We start from the raw sequence: 6628 nt of genomic DNA on the forward strand, positions 1-6628 counted from the left end.
CGATTTTGTTTATCATTTCAAAGAACCAGCTCTTGGTTTCATTAATCTTTTGTACTGTTTTTCTAGACTCTATTTCATTTATTTCCACTCTGATCTTTATTTCCTTCCTTCTATTCACTTTGGGCTTTGTTTGCTGTTCTTTTTCTAGTTCTTTTAAGCACAAAGTTAGATTGTTTGAGGTTTTTCTTGTTTCTTGAGGTAGGCCTGTATTGTTATGAATTTCTCTCTTAGGACTGCTTTTGCTGTGTCCCATAAATTTTGAGTAGTTGTGTTTTCATTTTCATTTGTCTCTAGGTATCTTTTGATTTCTTCCTTGATCTCATTAATAACCCATTCATTGTTTAGTAGCATGTTATTTAACCTCCATGTGTTTCCAGTTTTTTCCTTGTAATTGATTTCTAGTTTCATACCACTGTGATCAGAGAAGACTATTGATATGATTTTAATCTTCTTAAATTTACTGAGACTTGATTTGTGTCCTAACATGTGGTCTATCCTTGATAATGTTCCATGTGCAATTGAGAAGAATGTATATTTTGCTGCTTTGGGGTTAAATGCTCTGAAAATATCTATTAAATCCATCTTTTCTTGTGTATCTTTAAGGCCCATTGTTTCTTTGTTGATTCTTTGACTGGAAGATCTGTCCATTGGTGTCAATGGGGTGTTAAAGTCTCTTATTTTGAATGTATTGATCTCTTCTTTTATGTCGGTCAATAATTGCTTTATGTATGTAGGTGCTCCTATGTTGGGTGCATATATGTTTACTAGGGTTAGGTCCTCTTGATTTATCGATCCCTTTATTATTGTGCAATGCCCTTTTTTATCTCTTATTATAGCCTTTATTTTAAAGTCTATTTTATCTGATATAAGTATTGCTACCCCGGCTTTTTTTTTCATTTCCATTTGCATGAAATATCTTTTTCTATGCCTTTACTTTCAGTCTGTGAGTGTCGTTTGATCTGAAGTGGGTCTTGTTTTCTTATCCATTCAGTTACCCTATGTCTTTTGATTGGCGCATTTAATCCATTTACATTTAAAGTGATTACTGATAGGTACATTGCTATTGTCATTTTATTATTCATTTTCTTTTTTACCCCTTCTCTTTATACAGAAGACTCTTTAACATTTCTTGTAATGCTGGCTTGTTGATGATAAATTCTGTCTGGGAATTTTTCTGTCTTGGAAGCTCTTTATCTCACCTTCCATTTTAATTGAAAGCCTTGCTGGATAGAGTATCCATGGCTGTAGATTTTTGTTTTTCATAACTTTGAATATTTCTTGCCATTCTTTCTGGCCTGCAAAGTTTCCATTGAAAAGTCAGCAGACATTCTTATGGGGGTACCCTTGTAAGTAACTAGCTTCCTTTCTCTTGCTGTTTTGAAGATTCTCTTTGTCTTTGACCTTTGGCATTTTAATTATGATGTGTCTTGGTGTAGGTCTGTTTGAATTCCTCTTGTTGGAACTTTTTGTGCTTCCTGAATTTGTATGTCTAATTCCTTTGCCAGGTTAGGAAAGTTTTCTGGCATTATTTCTTCAAATAGAGTCTCAATCCCTAGCTCTCTTTCTTCCTCTTCAGGTATTCCTATGATTCGGATATTTTTACAAGGTCTCTTAAACTATTCTCATTTTTTTTTAATTCTTTTTTCTTTTTATTGTTCTGATTGGATATATTTAGCTACCTTGTCTTCCAATCCGCTGATTTGATAGTCTGCTTCATCCAATCTATTGTTGCATCCTTCTAGTGTATTCTTTATTTCCGTTATCATATTCCTCATTTCTGTCTGGTTCTTTTTTATGGTTTCTATGTCCTTTTTTATGCTGTTGAGGTTCTCATTGTGCTCATCCATTCTCCCCATAAGTTCATCGAGCATCCTTATAACCATTATTTTGAACTCTGGTAGGTTGCTTACCTCCACTTCATTTAGCTTATTTTCTGGAGTTTTCTCTTGTTTCATTTGTGGCACGTTTCTTTGTTTTCTCATTTTATTAGCCTCTCTGTGTTTTTTCAATGTGTCAGTAATATTTGTTTTGTCTCTCAGCCTTGGCCAGATAGCCTAATGTGGAAGGTGTCCTGTGTGATCCAGTGGCACACTCTCCCTGATCCCTTGGTCCAGGAGCTCTGGAGGTGACCTTTGTGTGGATTGTGTGTGATCTTCTGTTGTCACCAAACTTATTGTCGTTAGTAGATTAGTGAGTGAGATTAAAGTTCAGGCTGACAAATTGTGTGAATTGGCTGCACTTCCAGGATAATAGTTGTTGTGTGGGGGCTGACCCCACTGAGTAGGATTTGCCCTGGCAGGCTTATATACTTGTTACAACCACCCTTTGTGTGTATCACTACTGGAACCAGTCAGGAGTTGCTCCAGTGTGGTCTGGTGCCAGCTTCCAGATGCGTTAGTTTTGTGGCCCCTTGGGAAGGGCTCCCCATAGGCCAAGGTCAGGGCTACCCAGTGAGAACTACAAAATAATCCACTGATAGTTGTTGCCTATGCTGGATCTATAGGTAAGTGGAAGAGACGGCGCTGTATGCAGGTCTCGGTTATCCCCCGTCCCTGACCTATGGCAGTTTAGGAGAAGGACCAGTGCTCCTCAAGTCCTGATGCTGCCTATCAGCTGCCTGCCAGTCTCTGAAACTGGATGAGCCTTTGGGTGATATGTGTGTTGAGTAGAGCAGGGACCCTGGAAGTCTCTTGGGTCTAGTGAGTAAATTTCCCCCTACCACTGCAGTGTCAGTTTACGTGCCCACGCTGTCTCTGTAGCTCGCTGTACAAGTTTCCACGTGTAGCAAGGTCAACTGCTGCCCACCCTGGGCCTAAATGCGCTACCCCAGAGCAGGGGCAACTGCCTATCAATGTGCAACAGGCACTTTGTGTACTGGATGGGGCAGGAACTCAGGGAGTTAAGGACCGTCAGGCCAATACAGATCCCTGCAATCCCCTTAAGAGATATTGTAGTTTGTACAGGCAGCAGTGGTCTGTCCACAACTCTTTTCTTCGAAACGCGCTCACTGCACTAGCCAAGGTCTGTTGCCTGCGCTAACTGCTCAACTCCAGAGCCAAGCAGGGCACAAGAGGCTGCTTGTCAATGGGCTGCAGGCACTTTGTGGCTAGGGAGAAGTGGGAACTCAAGGCAACAAGGTCCATTTGGCCAATATAGCCTCAATTTTGCTGCAACTTCTGTGCCTGGGCATTCTCGCTGTAGACTCAGATCACAGTAAAACCAGCTGCAGTCAAGAGTGTTCCCACAGATCCCTGTGCTCTCCAGACACAATTTTGCAACTCTTGCAGGTAGCAAAAGCCTGCCTGCCATTGGTTTTTGTGCAGTGACCACCCTGTGCCAGCCAAAGTTTGTTGCCTGTGTTGTGGCCTGTATAGAATAGACCAAACCAAGTATGCTCTTAAAGGCTGTTTATTAGCCGGCAGCTGTCTTGTACAAAGGAGCAGCCCCGAAATGCCAAGATACAAGGTTTTTAAGCCCTAAATCCCATTCCTCATTCTGTCTTAAACACAAAGGTCTATCTTTCTCCTATTCACTACCTGTCAACCCACTGGTCAGGTGTGCAAGCGGGGAGTACAGAAGCAGAAAGCTTGTTGTTAGAATGTTATGTTCCTATGGGTGATTGCCTATGTTCCCAAGGGCGATGGCCAAACAGTAATTTTCACCTTATATACAACTGATTATTTTTCATGCCACGCAAGCAAGCAGGGTTACACAGGCTAAAATTGGCAGTTAGCGTATGAGCTCATTGTTACAAGTTTCATGATTAACAGAATGCAGTTAAGGGTTCCAGAAACTAGGCCTAAGGTATAGACTTCCTTCGTCCAGTTTCAGGTTTTAATTATCCTTTAACCCTTTCACATTTCAGCAGGCTATCACACCTGTTTGGATTAGGCGATCAGGGGAGGGGAAGGTCAGGGCTGTGTCAGTTCACTGTCATTGGGCCACCTGGGGCAATTTGTGGATAGAATGGGGCAGTATCTCAGAGAGATAATGGCAATGAGATCAATACAATCTCAGTCTTGCTGCAAATTTGGTAACTGTTGTGAGTTCCCACAGAAGACCCAGATCACAGCAAGATCAGCTGCTGTTTGAGAACGGCCCACAGGTCCCCAATATCTACCCAAGTTCATGTTGGCAGCAGTGATCTGCCTAACCCTACTGATGAAATGCGGCTCACAGCACTGGTCGCCCACTGGGAATGGAAATATAGTTTACAGGGCTGGCCGCTTTTGCTGGGATTGGAAATGCCACTCGCAACGATGGCCGCCCCGCTGTGAGTACTTGGTCCTGAATCACTCGGGAGTTGAGCTTGGCAGCAAGCCAATAATACCTGCCCTGAGCAGTCTGCAGGTTGGGTGGGGCAGGATCTCAGAGAGACAATGGCAGATCAAAACAGCCTCAGTCTTGCTGAAAATATGGTAACTGCTGTAAGTTCCCACAGATGACCTAGATCATAGCAAGACCAGCTGCTGTCTGGGACTGGCCCGCAGGTCCCCAATATCTGCCCAAGTTCATGTTGGCAGCACCAATCTGCCTGACCTTATCTCTGAAATGGGGCTCTAATCCCAGTGGCTGCTGGGATTAGAAACGCTGCTCACAACAATGGCCACCCCCACTGTGAATACTTCACTCTGAATCACTCAGATCAGGGCTTGGTATCTAACCAAGAACAACCTCCCCCGGCAATCTGCAGGTTAGGCCGGGCGGGCTGCTTCCCTTAGACCAATGCTTCCTAATGGCTCTGTGGGAGAGGTCTGCACAATCAAGCTGGCGTGGTCTGTAGGTTACCCTGTAGGGGGGCCAGACTAAAGCACAATGGTGGCTGCCTTTCCAGTCCTCTTTCTGACTCTAAGTAATGGAGACTTTTTCAGAATGAATCCTGCACAAGCCTCAGACCCACCGCCAGTGTCCCAGATGAGTATAGGCAGGTCAGAATGCCTTTATGCGGGTCCTTCAAAAGGGTATCTACTGGCTCAATCGCCTTTTGTCTCACCCAGGTGGCTGGAATCCCCTCTAGTTTCTACAGTATTATTGGAATCTCCTCTTCCTTGGGCTGGGACCCTGTGTTGGAGAGCCCCCAAATGAGACCAGGACTCCCCTACCCCCGCCACCGCCTCCTTCAGGAGAGCCTCTGCAGTCTCGCTCTTCCTCTCGGCGATCTTCCACCACCTGTAGGTGCGGGTCCAGCCCAATTCAGGACCCTCCTAGTGGCTTCGATGTGGCTCCTTTATATTATGAGACGTAGCTAAACTTCAGTTGATTCTCCACGTTGATTATTTTATAATTTGGTTGTAATTTCAATTTGGTCCTGGGAGGAGATGAACCCCGCTTTTACCTAGTCCACCATCTTCCCCCGTACTCCTCACCAATGTCTCTCTTTTATTTTTACACACAGACCAGGCCATAGTCAGGAATCAGTGATGAAAAATTATACAGCAATAACAACATTCATCCTGATGGGACTGACAGATGACCCGAATCTACAGATTCTGCTTTTTATCTTTTTGTTTCTAACCTACTTGTTGAGCATTGCTGAGAATCTGACCATCATCACTCTCACCTTGGTGGATTCTCACCTTAATACACCCATGTACTTTTTTCTCCAGAATTTCTCCATCTTGGAAGTCTCATTCACGACAGTCTGCATACCCAAATTCCTCTACACAATGGCATCAGAGGGCAACACTGGTACTTACAATGCAAGTGCCACTCAATTATTTTTTGTTGTTGTCCTGGGTGTAACTAAGTTTTTCCTTCTGACAGCCATGTCCTATAACCATTACATGGCCATCTGCAAACCTCTGGATGACACAACCATCATGAACAACAGAGTCTGCTTCAAGTTCCTTATTGGCTGTTATTTGATTGCTGTGATCATTGTCATCCCTTCATTTAGCATGGGCTTAGAGCTCAAGTTTTGTGACTCTAATGTCATAGATCACTTTGGATGTGGTGCTGCTCTCATCCTAAAGATTACACAGGGTTTATAGAGTGATTTGTCTTGGTCCTCACTGTGCTGACACTCCTGTTCATCTTGGTGTGTGTAATGATGTCTTACACTTACATCATAAGAACTGTTCTCAGATTCCCTTCTGTCCAGCAGAGGAAAAAGGCTTTTTCTACATGTTCTTCCCATATAATTGTGGTTTCCATCACTTATGGAAGTTGCATCTTCATCTACATTAAACCATCTGCAAAAGAAGGGGTAGCTATTAATAAGGTGGTATGAGTGCTTACCACTCAGTAGTCCCAGTAATGAATCCTTTCATTTATACTCTGAGGAACAAGCAAGTGGTACAAGCTTTCAAAGACATGCTCAAAAGGGTTGCATCTATCTTGAAGAACTAAAGGACTACAAAGTACAAAATGACAAATTATAAAAGAATCATCCATTTCTATTTTATTTTTACCTAATTGTATATTAGTCATGGTTTTATACATCACAACCCCAGTCTCTTACTGTTAATGCCTACTGTTGAAACATGTATTAATTTTTTAGCTCTATCTATTCTCAGAAATACATGGGAATAAATTTGCAGTAAACATTTATAACAATACATTCATTATTACTTATGGAATCAAGAAATGTAGACAGCATTAATTTACTATCATATTGGTGCTCAGCTAT

General features: G+C 42.6%; 1 pseudogene; it reads left to right on the forward strand.

Annotated features, from left to right (window-relative positions):
- The first annotated feature begins 5348 nt into the window (after nucleotides 1-5348).
- Nucleotides 5349-6348, forward strand: LOC120604812 (olfactory receptor 6C2-like; annotated as a pseudogene).
- Nucleotides 6349-6628: the final 280 nt, after the last annotated feature.

Source organism: Pteropus medius, unplaced genomic scaffold, assembly GCF_902729225.1.
Source record: "Pteropus medius unplaced genomic scaffold, Ma_sr-lr_union100, whole genome shotgun sequence".
Lineage (NCBI taxonomy): Eukaryota > Metazoa > Chordata > Mammalia > Chiroptera > Pteropodidae > Pteropus > Pteropus medius.